The 15,084-nt window shown below is 30.8% G+C and overlaps 1 protein-coding gene and 1 long non-coding RNA gene across 5 annotated transcripts in view; one reads left to right on the top strand and one right to left on the bottom strand.

Annotated features, from left to right (window-relative positions):
• Positions 1-15,084, top strand: part of LOC118193715 (uncharacterized) — a 322,326-nt gene that overhangs the window by 71,859 nt on the left and 235,383 nt on the right. The gene's annotated exons all lie outside the window — the stretch shown is intronic.
• Pde11 (Phosphodiesterase 11) overlaps positions 1-15,084 on the bottom strand; it is a 589,461-nt gene that overhangs the window by 370,451 nt on the left and 203,926 nt on the right. Inside the window, exon 1 of one of the 4 annotated variants that reach the window (XM_085820852.1) lies at positions 2,591-3,271. The exons of the other annotated variants lie outside the window; for them this stretch is intronic. The gene's annotated coding sequence lies outside the window, so the exon portion shown is untranslated. Of the gene's footprint in view, positions 1-2,590; positions 3,272-15,084 lie in introns of those variants that run through there. 4 annotated transcript variants of the gene reach the window in all.

Below are 15,084 nucleotides of genomic sequence, written 5' to 3'. Positions count from 1 at the left end.
TCAGTGATTTTGTTTCTGAAAATTTGTTTATATTGTAAAATTAAAAGTAACTATAATATAAAACATAATAAAACATAAATCTGGTAAATCATTGTTTTCAAAACTTTTGTTCATATTCTTAGTCTTTATTCTTATTTTCAAGTTATTTATTATTAATTATTTGTATTACGATCATGTATACTGTATATTACAGAGAAAAGTGTAAGAGGGCTGATGAAGAAAACCATTCTTTTAAAATGGGTCTTTGAAAGTTTTGGAATCCGCGGTATAGATAAATAATAAAATAGGATCAGAAATATTTTATTACTTATTTATTATATGTAGAGATAGTAGATGCATAAATGTAAGAATGATGTTGAAATTCACAAACATTGTTCATAAATCATCCCAGTTTTTCAATATAAAAACTTTCATATGAGGTTTGAAAGACAGATATTTTAAGCACTTGAGATGGCAACAGCTTTCAAAACTGGCAGTTTTACCGAACTGGTAAAGAATTCTAATGGAATAAGATTTAGTAACATGATCTCACGAGTGAAGGAGTGGAGAGATTAAGCTGACTTTGCTGACGTCAGTAAAGAGCTAAACGGAGCCAAAATAAAAAATAAGTAATTTTCGAAAGGAAACATATTTAGGAGCTAGCTAACATATACTATAAAGTATTTACAGACTTTTGTTTGTATATAAAAATACATATGCCCGTAATGAATTTTTTTCCTACTATTTAAAAGAGGACTGTCAAACACTAACTAATGAAAATAAATGTCAACATAGCTTATCTCAGCTTTAGTAAAATATCGTCTGCTTACGGAAAGGAATTTAAAAGAAGAATTTTTTTTTTTTTTTTTTTTTTTTTTTTTTTTTTTTTTTGATTTTGTGTAGTTGATAGAACTAACTAATAAAACTAATGAAAATAAATGTCATCATATCTCGACTTTAATAAAATATCGTCTGCTTACGGAAAGAAATTTGAAAGAATTTTTGTTTGATTTTATACAGTTGATATGTTTATTCGTGCATTCAGAAACATAATTCTGAGAAGTAATACATGCGGGTTTATTTCTGTTCTCTATAGCGAAATTTCATCTTATTCTTGAGGACATTTAAAAATTTCTGTACACTTAGCGAAGGAATGAAAAAGTGTTCCAGCAACTGACGTTAACAAAGCCATCCACACGCTTTACAAACGTAATAAAAGATGTATTAGAAAGATAATGTGCAAATATAAACAATAATAAAATTGATTTCTCTAAATTTCGGTTTGTTACAAATCCATTCCTAAAGTAATGTGGATACTCTGTGTAACACGGTTAACTTCGTAAAAACTCTCTAAAAGAACTGATTTGCGCTTAACGACGCATATAGGAAAATTCACAGAAACCTCATATAGTCATGTCATTATCTGTAGAATAAAACTTGGGGCAAACCATTTATATATGTATGAATGATTATTTCAACAACACTACCTATTTATTTGCATTTATACACAGCCGTTTTATAAGAAAATGATTACAATTTTTAGATATTTTTATTCAAATGAAATATTTAGACAAACAAAAAAAAATATTTCACTGTTTAATTTTACCGATTTTATAATTTATTTTAAAGAAATGAATATATTTATTCAAGTGAAAAACTAATTCCGCTGCTTAATTACATAGATTTTTTTAATTTTGTTTTAAAGAAATAAAATTATTTTACTTTTTTTAATTATATAATCTTTGCTAAATGGGAAAAATCAAATGAACCCACTTTTATTTTGAAAAATGAATTTTTTAAATAAGTTTTTGTTTAAAACCTTATAAAATAATTAGCGAACTAATAGGAGAAAAAGAATTTATCCTATAGCTTAATGAAAACAAGTGATTAAATGTTTCTGATAATAAAATTCATCTAAAATTTTCTATCACGAATAACAAAAGTGACAGGTGCCCTTTTTAAATTTATAAACATAATGGCTTATACTTTTGACAGTGCAATTCGATAAATTGATTTCGTTACATAGGCGCACACTATGTTATTATTCATCATATGTAATTGTAGATAATTTTGTAAAATGTTAGATTAAAAGAGGAGTTAAAGCTAGCTTAACAGGAAAGTTCTAAGCATTTCCAGACAATCTAATGGAGGGGGGGAGGGGGGAATTCTTCGCCATTTTCCCGGAAATACGTCACTTAAATGCACAAAAAATAATAAGGAAGAAATAATTGTAGCCCCATCTATCGAACCAAACAGAAAGCAATGGAATATAAGTTTCAACCGCCGAAAATAAAGAGGATTTGAAATAAAAATCAGAAATGAAAGCTGATAGATTGCGTTGAATGTTGATTAATTTAAAAGAATTTAATTCAACCACTGAAGAAATAGAAATATTTCTTAGAACATTTTAGTAGTACTAAAGTAAAAAAAGGATAAGATTCCAATATGATTAGCGATGAATGACGTATTAATACCTTCTTATCTAACACAAAGATCGCGTTTGTTGTACAATTTTAAAATATTTTGGCGGATGTATTTCAGATTATACTGTTCAATAACTCAAGTCAATAATATATACAACTTAAAGTATAGAGCAAAAAGATATGCTTACCTTAATCTCATTTTTAATATGTACTTCTTTAAAATATTTTACTTCCTAATGTGCACATTAAAATTCTCAGTTTTATCAGTTATTTTTCTTCAAGTTTCTTCTTATTTTTCCTTTTGAAAACAAGGAGTTACAGATCTAATTTAATAGCAAAATGCTACGTATTAAGTTTTAACAACAGCAAAGCCGTTCAGAAACAGTTAAATTACTTCAGTGCGGATAATTTATATATTAACTGAGCAATGTTTAATTTATTATTAATTTTCTCGTATTCTTCGACAAAGTTCTGTTAGGTTTTTTTCCCTCTTTGTGCGTGAATTAGAACATTTCTTTTTTTTAATTCAACACCATTCTTGATTCATTCACAATACAGATCTTGAGTATTTTGAAATAAATAATTCAGTCTTGTGAACTAACAGATCACCTTTTCCAAAGCACGTGACAATAGCCTTAAACATCATTCGTATAGCCAAGGCGGAAGTGTTAAACTTCCTTTTCCCAAGGGCAAATGGACTAAATTTTACGCCAAATAACGACTACCATTGTAAAAATCAGTAATTAAGGTAGCTAATTCTTGCTTTTACTACTATTTCTATTAACGGTAAAAGCACCTCGAAAACAAATGGGGATTCACATCCACTGAGTACATAGATGGATGAATCACGGAGAGCACAGCTCGTCAGAAGAGCGACTGGATCAAAACAAAAGAGCTTCCGTTTAGGGTTGCCATGGACCGTAAAGTATCGCCAAGTTTTAGTGCCAAAATATACTCGTTTAATTCGCATAACAAAATCGTTCTTTAAAATAATTGCTCTTGAGGCCTGATGAGCTGTCACAGACAGTTTTTGAAGTATGTAAGATATTATTATTATTATTATTATTAGCCCAAAGGGGCAATTTGCCCAGAAAGGCTGCTAATTTCATTTTGTCATTTTGCGTCGTTCACCATACATACGGGGTTTCACTTTTCAAATTGTTGCCGCCAAATATTAGAGCCCTGCATTATATTTAAGGAAATTCAGTAATGAAGAATCTGCAACGATGTACGTATGATTCTCGCATTACGAAAGAAAAAACGGTACTTAGAAACATCACAAGTTGGATAACGTAGGCCTCCACTCGAATATTATCATTTGGAAGCCCAAATGTGGAATTTGTTTTATTATCTATTTCATATTTTATAAAAACTTTAACGAATTTTTGAATAACGGACTCAAAGATTTCAAAACGGCCAATGGCAACAATGTACGGGGAAAAACACATTTTAATATCCAGCGCGTGAGACAGATATCGGAAATTCTAAGGATATGCTTTTAAATATTTTGTGACATTGCTGTTGAATTGAATATTATGGTTAAAGTTCGAAAAGTATGATATTTAATAAATAAAGGTAACACACAAAAAGTTTTTAAAAAAATTAAATTTTAAAAAAAATCTGAAAGCTTTCAGATTTTACATTACGCCCAAACGTCTTGTGTGTTACCTGTCGAAGAAAAAATTCATAAATAACGGAAAGCGAATAGGTTGTTGTTACTTATTCTTACAAATATATAGTTTATTATATAGTTTTGTTCCACTTGGTATATTTCCTGTGAAATCTTAAAAAATTTCCATAATTTACATACTTCTAGCTTGAATTAAAGTAAGTCATTTAATCACTAACTAAACATATTATTTGAGGAAGATTTAAATGTCTAAGAATTTATTATGTAGCTGTGAATATATTTGAACTACAAAATGTGACCAATAAAAATACCTTACAGGTACTAAACTTCAGTTTCAAATAAAAATTATAAAAATCAAAACATACAAAAAAAAAAAAAAAAAAAAAAAAAAAATCTGAAAAGTTTCAGATTTTAAATTACGTCCAATTTGTACGTTTACGTACAAATTTTAACATTTTGTGTGTTACCTTTATTTATTAAATATTATGTTCTTCGCGCTTAAACCATGAAATTCAGTTCAAGAGAAATACTGCAAAATAATTTTAAAATGTGCATATCTTTAGAATTTCCGTTACACAGTCTCGCGCGCTAGAGTTAAGAATGTTTTTTCTGTACAACGTTGCCATTGCTGCCTTCGAAATCCTTGAGTTTGCTAATCAAAAATTCGCTAAAGTTTTACAAAATATGAAATCGATAATAAAATAAATTCCAAATTTCAAATTTGGGCTTCCAGATGCCCATATATAGCCCTTCTGGGCTAGCACCCTTTGAGCTAATAAATGTGAATTCTTTTCTTTGAAATAGAATTAGTACTGTTTACATATGTTTTGTTAAATATTTATCAAGCAAAATTTAAAATTTATTAGCCCAAAATGGACGTTAGTCTCGAATGGATTATTACTCTTTGCGTTGAATCACTAAACGGCATATCACTTTTTTAAATTGTTGTCACCAAATCATATCGCCCTCTTGCATTTAAAGAAATTAAATAACGAAGAATCTGCATGAGTTAATGAGTGTTTCTGGCATTGTGAAAAAACAATGGAATTTAGAACCATCAAATTTTGAATAACATAGTCCTCCACCCGACCATGGGGACATTGGAAGAATGAATTTTGAATTTCAAATTCGTTTTACTATCTGTTTTGTATTTTAAAGAACTTTAATGGAGTTTTAATTAGCAAACTCAACGATTTCAAAGCGAGCGGTAACAACACTGTACGGAAAAAAAAAAAAAAAAAAAAAAAAAAAAAAAAAAAAACACTTTTACGTCCAACAGGCGGGAGTATTTATCCGAAATTCTGAAGGTATGCTGTTTTTAAATATCTTATGATTTTGCTGTTGAATCGAATTTTATGTGACGTAAGGACTTAGAACGTGATATTTAATAAATAAAGTAAGCGAATAAGCGTTACTAATGAAAAGGCAAAACAAAAACAAAGACAAAAAAAATTTTTTTGTAAGAAAAATGAACATTTATATAATGAGCTGATTAAAAACTGGAGGGAAAAAAAATGCATGCCAACACTTAACGCTACATGGAGAATTCTAAACACATACTGCTATGCTGCTTTTAAAAGTTTTATAATTTTGCTTTTGAATTGCGTATGGCGTAAGTGCGAAGAAAATGATATTTAATAATAAAGCTAAAAAAAGAGGTGTGGTGGTTAGTAGGAGTGAGTGTTCGAGTTCAGGAGAGCGTAAAAAACCTTAGCAAACCCTTTTGGACGACCGTTAAAATCTGAAACCTTTCAGAATATTTATGTGTTTTTTAGAATATTTTGTATTTTATTAATAAATTTTTCCTTCTGTTGAAAAAACAAAAATCTGGTGAATCATCTACTCGTAGTTTCAGCCTGCGCTTCCCCCCCCCCGCATGCAACTTGGGTTTGAGACTACTCAACTAAAATATTTTGCTCTGGGTAGACCATTTCTACAGGTTATAAAATGTAAGTTATAAAAGGTTATATAAACAACCTTTTATAAGCCGAAATATTTTTCGTGCCAACAGAAAATAACGTAAATTAAAATTAATAAAAGTTAACTTTCTAATTTAAATTAAAAAATAATTTGTTTAATATTAACTTATTTGTATAATTTTACCTAACTTGTTACCTCTGATTATTTGCATAAAATCTTGATTTTTCACGGACGCATATTTATAACGAAAACGTAATAATCTACTACAACTTACTGTGGGTAAAAAAAGTATTTCCACACCTACATTTTTGTTTACATTTCATAAAAAGAAGCTTTAAGAAATAAAAGAATTGGTATTGCCAAATCAGAATAAGTTTAATCATCCAAAACAAACAGAAAAATTACAATAATATAAATAACAATGCTATTTTGTAATAAAATTAAAATACCTCGTATCAAAAAAGTATTTGCACACCTGTATGAATACAAAAGAAATAAAATATATAAGCAAATTTCAAATAACTAATATTTAGTATGCATTCCTTTAGCATCTATTACTGCTTGTAATCTTGCTGGCATTGATTTAATTAAATTTTCTGTAATAGTAGGGTCAGTATTCGATCACTCTTCAATAAGGGCTTGTTTAAGGGTAGATTTGCTTGAAATCTTCCTTTTTCTTATTTTTAAATTCAAAGAATTCCAAAAATTTTCCAAAGGATTTAGTCTGGTGATAATGGTGGAGTGGCAAGTTTTCTGGGTACATTATAAAGCAACCACATACGTGTTATACCGGCAGTGTGCTTGGCATCATTGTCTTGCTGAAAATAGTATGAATTACTGATACCCAATTTTATTCCACTTTGTGGCAAGTTATCTCGCAACACATCAATATAGGTTCGAGCTGTCATATTCCCATCAATGAAACACAAATTACCAATTCCTTTGCTAGCCAAGCACCCCAAAATCATAACAGAACCTCCTCCATGTTTAACTATAGGTAACACATTTTTGGTAAGAAAAGCAGTACAAGGTTTTCTCCAAACTAATTTCCTGCCATCTGATTTAAAGATATTGAACTTACTCTCGTCGGAGAATATGACAATTTTCCAGAATTCAATTGGCTTATTGATATATTTCTTAGTGAATCAAGTCTCTTCAGTCTATTTGTTCAGTTATGAGAAGTTTTTACCTTGGAGATCTCTCATAAATGTGTGCATCGTGCAGGACATTTCGAACACTTTGGGCACAGATTTGAACTCCAGATGTTGAAGCGACATCATTGGCTAAAGTAATTGCACTAATAAATGGATTTTTCGATGCTTCTCTTATGATTTTTTCACTTCATTTACAGTGAAAGTTTCTTTGGGTGTCCGGAGCGCAAGTTATTTGATGTAGATCCTCTTTCTTTATGACGTTTTATAACATACCGAACAGTAGAGAAGCAAACATTTACTTTTTTATCTATTTCTCGATAACTTAGGCCATTTTCACGTAGAGAAACAATTTTTTCTCGCAACGAAATCGGCAATTAAGATTTCTTAGGTGCCATTACAATTTGAAATCGACAGTCAACTGATAACGTTTCGAAAACACCTCCTTTTATAGTCGTCTTACGTATGTTATTTACTGCGGGATGACTGTCAAATAATAGCATAAAAATGCAAATTTGCTAAAGTTGAGTTGTGTGTGCAAATACTTTTTTGGCATAAGATATTTTAATATTGTTGCAAAATGTTATAAAATAAGAAAACTGTTGGCGAAAGCTAATCAGGACGGAGAAATCTGTAGTTAACTATGAAATTATGAAACAATAAACAATGAAAATATTTTGGGGAAAAAGAAAAAAAAATCTGAAAGGGTTCAGAATTTAATGGGCTCTTTTGAAGTTATATATTTATCATAACATATTATCAACACGGATGGCCAGTGCGAAATCACTTAAAGCGCAGCGAAAGCAGTGCATGGCATACTGAAACCCTTTATATAATACTAAATACATTAGACTAACAAGAGGAAGTTATTTAGCATCTGTATATCTGAAATCTGAAAAAATATATAACGCCATTTCATAAAAATATTAAATGTTTATAATTAGATATATCATGAATTCAATGGAGTTTTATTTTAAATCAATCCGAATAAAATTTATAAAAAAATATTCTTAAACAGAGCCACAACAATCAAGTGAACCACTACAAAGGACGCTAAAAATAGCTATGAAAATTTATAAAATCACATTTAAAAAAGAAATTCCAATTATCAGTTTCAAATTCCAAGCACGTCAAGACGTATCAAAAGAGCTATGAGTTATAAGTAACGAAACAAATTAAGAGTAGAATCAATAACATTAACTTTGTGTCGAAAGTACTGAGGTTTCACAGTACTATATAAACTAATTTTAGACCAGAGGTCCTTGGGTCGAGTCCTGGCGAGGGCATTGCTCATTTTCCGTCTCTACAGTGGCGCCCGAACTAAAAGGGTGATGGATGATGATTCTCCACCACCAGGATTTGGCGACTGAGTCCCCTAATCCCCAATCTCCCTTTAAAAGGGAGGAGTATATAAGGTATTTCTCCCGCTTTCTTAGCATGCCTTCGTGGTGTAATGGTCAGCACACTCGGCGTGTATTCGAAAGGTCCGTGGTTCGAGTCCCGGCGAGGGCAATGCTCATTTTTCATCTCGCCTGCTTCGAAATAATCTAATAGCTGTACAATCTTATAGACTGAAATTGCTCAAGAAATGCATGCCGCTGGTATCAGCGATTATATACTAATAGTTATTTTAATTTTGAATCTGAATTGTAGGTCTTACTCGATTTTCCTTCATAAGAAGTCTCGTTATAGTTTAGAATAGTTGAATTTCTTCTCAACAAGCTTCCTAAAGTCCATGAATTGAATTTAAAAGTGGAAGAAGCGCAGGTTTCAACAGACTTGAGATACAAAATTCCATTGGAGTGGTATCAAGATATTAATTAAGGATGTCTGAAAACACAATGTACTGTAGTATCAGTTTTTTTCTCAATTTTCAACATAAAATTTACCATTGAAAGAGACAAACATTTCGAGATTTCGTCCCGTTGTGTTTATATTTAATTTCCTTCAGAAGTATACAATTGGTCTTATTTACTGTTATTCATGGAATAGCCACTATTGCTGAGCAGATTAAATGAATTAGCACTTTATTTTGATTTGCTGTCAAGACAGGATGTAAAGACACAGACTAAGATATAACTTCTCTAAACCCTTGAATTTTTAGTATCAAAGATTTAAGATTCTGATAAACATTCCAGCTAATTATAACATTGCTGATATCATAGAATGCAAAAATACTAATTTTCGGCAATACTGGTAATAACCCCTCCTTCCCACCGTCAGATAAAATAAAATAATTAAAAAAATGGTAAATATATTCATAATAAATAAATGCTGTTTCGAAAAATAACTGAACCAAAAATAAGTAAATAAACAAGTGAAAGATTTCCTATATTACAGTTTTTCTTATACAGAAACTATTATTAGAGGGAAATTCACGCGTTTTTTCACATGTTATGTAAACACGCACCCTTTTCTCTTAGAAGGTCCTCTACGAAGTTATGCTTTCCTTCAGGCAAATTATACGCTCGCGTACTTAGTTACCAAACATTAATCTGTTAATCAAGCCAAAACAAAACCTCAGTTCAATTTTAACGATTCAGTATTATTTAGTATCCAAAGCGAGACAGAAATATCATCTCATACCTTACATACTCGTTGTAATTGCTTATTATTTAATATTATCTTGGGCATCAAAAGATAAATCATTCTAATAGGCTGAACTAATAGCCTAATAAAATCAGTTTTATATTTCATGTACGTTAACTTGCGTGGAATTTAATGCTGCAAAGCACATAAAAATTAATTAAAGCCTTGCAATAATGAAAACTGTAACTGTACAATGTTTAATACAAGGATTAACTTGGGTCTGATCTCCCCTTTTCCCCGGGAAAAGGGTTGACTGCATGAGTGCTTTCGTTGGTTTTTCATGTGTATCATTAATATGCTTTTTTGTGTGAATTCAACAAATATAGTAGAAGCACTATAGTTTTCTTTATAGAAAATAAGAGAATATTCTTGAAAAAAGTCAAAATTTAGTTTCTAAATCTATAACATCAAGATAATAAATTATTAAAATAAGAGACCATCCACATAACATTGGCAAGTTATGCGGTATCATATCAATAAGCATGTTGTATATTTGAACATGCGAGATTACATTTCTAGTGTGTGTGCATAGAATTACAAGCACTGTAACTTATAGGCAGCGATGTATTATTTGTAGTTAAAAGTTTGCTTACATGCAGATTTTATGTATTATAGTATTATTATCCCATGTGTATAGTGGAAGACATGTCCCGTGTATACTGACAAACCTAAAATTTCGCTGCAGTGTTTCTAGAAGTTACCTTTCTAGTTTCTAGAAAAAGTTTAATTTCTAGTTTTCTTCCTAGTTACTAGAATAAGTTCTAAAAGCGCTTCTTTGAGGAACTCTTCATTTCGGATGAATTTCTCAAAGAAACTCCTTTGGGAGATTATTTTGCAGTTTTGTTGCCCAACAATGTGTGAAGAGTTGAGACCGCTGGAAACTAGAAGGTCGATCTGAGTTAGAACCTAGCTGGTTGGCTTATATAGTTGGTTTGGGGGATTTTTTTCACGTGTAACTTGTATACTAGCCAATTTACCTTAGAACGTCTTCGACGAAGGCATCCCTCCCCTAAGACAGATAACCTCATGTGCTCAGTCGTATTAAAAAAAAGCTAAAATTTTGCAATTATGTATTTATTATTACTCATAAAGCCATCTGCGTAAGATTATATTCCAGAATTTGTGCAAGGATCTATTTGTTTTCATTATACTATTTATCAAGTTTTCCATAGGAATGCTCAAATGATTTCATGCTTTAAAAGAATAAGCATAAAACTTTTTCTGCAATTATCAATTAATATTCCAGAAAATCGATAACTTTTGCTTGTGGCATAAGGAATTTTAAAAGCCTTTCTAATACCTGGGACGTTTTAGCAAACGTTATGTTCATTTAAGAACATACCATTATTTTTGGCGACAAACAAAGAATTTAAGAAATAGATGACAGGAGCCGTATTGTCCAAATCGTTATAATTATCTTATATTAGAAAAGACGAAGAGAAGAAAATATGTACGGCGTGGATATACACCGCTGATCAAAGTTTATTAACGTTTAATAATGTTTAACAATGTATCTACCTGAAACATTGTGTACAGTGAAGGTTTTGATTAATTTGATGAGTTGATTTATTTTGTTAACTTTACAGTTCATTGTTGAGCAAGATTTGAGTTGTCGAATAAACAATAAACTAATGGATTCACCTTCGTTTAAACTTTATTTAATAATATTTGTTTATTATTTAAATTCGTTTAATCTTATCGCCAAGACTCATGATGTATATACCACTTTAAAGTTGGATTTATTCTCTACTTTTTAATTCTCCCATTATCATTTCCATGCAAATCAGTATATTCTAAACTAAATAATAATTATTACGTATTATTTGTTTTACATGTATAATATTAGTGACGACTCTAGGTGAACTTGTATTTACTCGCCAGCTGCGTACTCGTACCTCTTAACTAGACAAAAAACAATACTTTATATTTCATTGTGTCGCAGTAGGTCTGTTTTTACCTCCGACGCAATTATCATCTATGTTAATGTAATGTGTAATAGTTAATTCCAATTATTTTTTGTGTTATTTAAAATTAAGCTAATGCTTCAGGTATCTATCTAATTGATAACAGAGAAATCTAGCCCTGCTTATACATATATTTATTGTTGTATCCAGTACAGCAGTGAGTTACATATTTTTACTTCATTATTTAGTATTCTCTTTTGTTATTTTTAGATTTAATTCTGAGAAATGAGAGTTTCACGGATTCTCTTATTCGATTCGTTAGAGAATCGAATTCTTACTAGTATAATTATAAAATGTACGTCCTTGCTGAAACTGTGAATGAGTAATGGTACAAAAATAAAAGTATAACAATTTCTGCTAATGAAGTATTACCAAATTTGTTACAGAATGTAAGATATTTAAACAATTTTTAAGAAAGAACAAACAATCATTAGCATCGTCCCGTCGTAATTAATTGTACTGGAAAAAAGCAATTTCCTTTTCAATTTGTTATAATCGTGGATTTATTGCCATGGCAACGGAGCGGTTGTAACGAAGACCAATTTATCGAAGATTATGTTCACAGACTATAAATTCCTACAGGGATTAAAGCGACGTGAGAGGACTGGAGTAGAATGCAAACAAGTTTTCATTAGTTTCATTTTCCTTGCAAAACTTAGATTGCCTTTTGACTAAATATGAAATACACTGTTAATGCGAAATGAAACTCTGTGTGCTACTAATAATTTCAGCATTTCAGCTGTGCCTTTTTTAACATTAACTGCAGATGTTGTATGCAATATGTTTGAAAATAATGGCATTATTTGAAAATGTAACATTATTTCAATAAGAAATCAGATAACGTATAGCGCATACTTTGATGTAAAGATAGTTACAAGATAGTTTCGCAAATGAGTATGTATGTGTTTTTAAAAAATAGGTACATTTATTAGTATGAATTAACCTATATGTTATAAAATTATTAATATATTAAGAAACTATTACTAATATTCTTTTTTAACAACTAGATTTTGCTTTGCTATCCGCTAAAACAGTTACTGCAAAAATTAAAAATATATGATGATTTTAATAAATCTAGCTAATATAATTTCACGAGTCTAGCTAGTAACTAATAATAATTTAGTTGAATCTGCGTTTATTGCTTTTAAATCGCTGAGCACCAGAAAAATTTAAAAGAAAAATTAAATACCTAGCACTGAAAAAATATTTTAATTTATGCAGTGGCAACTCGTTTCTTTTAATTCGTTGAATCTGTTGACTAAGTCTGAAAGGCAAATATTTTGCGTTTTGCTAAGTGAAAACACTCGTCTTTATTATCACCCAGTTTTCTGATGAAATTTGTTATATTTTGCCGAGAGTGCCAACGCAAAACTTTCATATCGCTGAATTTCTAAGCAAAGTTCTTTAAATTCGTACAAAATATGAAATAAATTAGAAAAATAATTAAAAAATCCGAAACTTTACATACTTTACTCACTCAAAAGATATCAGATTCGCGGAGCTCGCAGTCTACCAGTCTATACTACCACAACTTCTGCTAACCAATTTTCTTTTTTTTTACCTTCTTAACTTTATTATTAAGCATTGTTTCCTTCGCACTTTCGCCACATACAGTTCGATAACAAAATCAAAAAAATGTTTAGCATAGCAGCATATGTTTAGAATTCCAGATGCAATGTTATTTGTTGCTATACATTTTTCTATTTTTTCAGTCATTTCTCAGTTTATTATATCAATATTCAGTTTCCCTAGTTAAGAGGCTAACAAAAATTTGCTTTATTCAAAATTCCTCTAGCGGGGAAAATATCAGTATTATATTTCCAGCCGTGGCAATGTATTGCTTTCATAGAGCAGAGTTTGTTAATTAAAACTGAAAAATGAATATCCTACATTTTTCGGAATGGCAACAGCCTCGCAATGAAATAATGAATTCGAAATTCAAAATTCTGGCTTCACATGTACGGCTTTGCCATTACTAAGGCCAGAAGTGGAGCACATTTTATTATGGAGGCACCTAACAGATGGGCTACCTTCTCCCTCCTATGAAAGGCGGACAGTTACAACTCTGTATTCTCCGGGATACAAATCCGGGCTCTTTGGTATCGCAGTCGGCTCCTCTAACCACTATACCGTCTGGGCGGCAGTACTAATCCAGTATTAACTTGAAAAACTAAAGTGGTAGAATGAACAAGCCATCAAAAAAAAAAAAAAAAAAAAAAAAAGACAGGTGAAGGAATCAATGCCACATAAAATCAATAGCTTAAGTTCTGAAACTGAGGAACTGATAAAATTCAAATAAATAAATAAATTAGATGAAGGGAAAAGTAAATCAGGGGAATAAATTACGATGCCAAGTAGCAATTATTAAGTAGATTTTTGAAAACCAAAGTCAATGGTACAATGCAATTTTTTCTAATAGAAGGTCCCGAAATTTCTTAGAAATGGGTAGGCAGTGGTCTCTTGGCATACGTTATTAATCCCTTCCATATCCTTGGACGTATGTCATACGAGCTTTTCCACTAAGAAATAGTGAAAACATTTAATGTGTCCTTATGAAAAAATCCTATTGTTAGTGTTATAACTCTGTTTAAAACTAAAATACAAATGCAGTGAGTGAAATATATACTGCACATAAATGAAGCACTGCACATAATAATACACGTAAATGCTTTTCTGCTATCTAGATCAAAAGAAATTCTCCATCATTCTCTAACATTTGCTATCTTCGTAGGGTAATCGATTTCATTCCCTTCGCACCGGTAGCCGATTTAATAATGTATTTGTTTTTCGCAGTCGTAGAAACCATTGTACTCGACATACAAGATGTAATAGCCAAGTCACCAGATATGCATGCCACCTTCATACATTTCAACAACCTTTTTTACCCCTTTCATGGTGGTCCTAACAATTTCTCTCGGTCAGTGCTTTACTCTTCGTATTAACTTTCCTAAAACTTATTGTTTATTAACTTACAAACAATTCAGAAGAAAAAACGCAAAATCACTTTAAAATTCAGAGTGATTTATTTACAGTAACAACAGGCTTAGTGATGTTTCGTGGGCAATCTCAGCATTGTCTCAAAAGAGGTAAACAAGAACAATGGGGGCAGTCGGTGTGTTATCGAATTCGACTCGTAATCCTGTTTGGTAGTAATTGTAATCCTGTTTGGTAATATCGTATGCCAAACATAAATTTCCAGGTCCAAATAGGACGTGTACCAAGCGAACGAAAGCAGTCATATGTTGACGTACCATGGTGTGTGTGTGTCTATAGTATATATATATATATGATGAAAAAGAAGTAACAATGTTGAATCCGTAATGAAAAGCAAACTAGCAGTCGAGGAGCATTAAATTTTCAATCTTTATTTCAATTGGCGTTTGCTGTCACAATTTTCTTGGCAATCTAAACGTGCTGTTCAAGAACAT

The sequence above is a fragment of the Stegodyphus dumicola genome, chromosome 7 (assembly GCF_044657685.1).
Source record: "Stegodyphus dumicola isolate Sdum_Otavi_A_Nest chromosome 7, ASM4465768v1".
NCBI lineage: Eukaryota > Metazoa > Arthropoda > Arachnida > Araneae > Eresidae > Stegodyphus > Stegodyphus dumicola.
The sequence above is the reverse complement of the archived record's forward strand: the minus strand, read 5'-3'. Positions and strand labels throughout refer to the sequence as shown.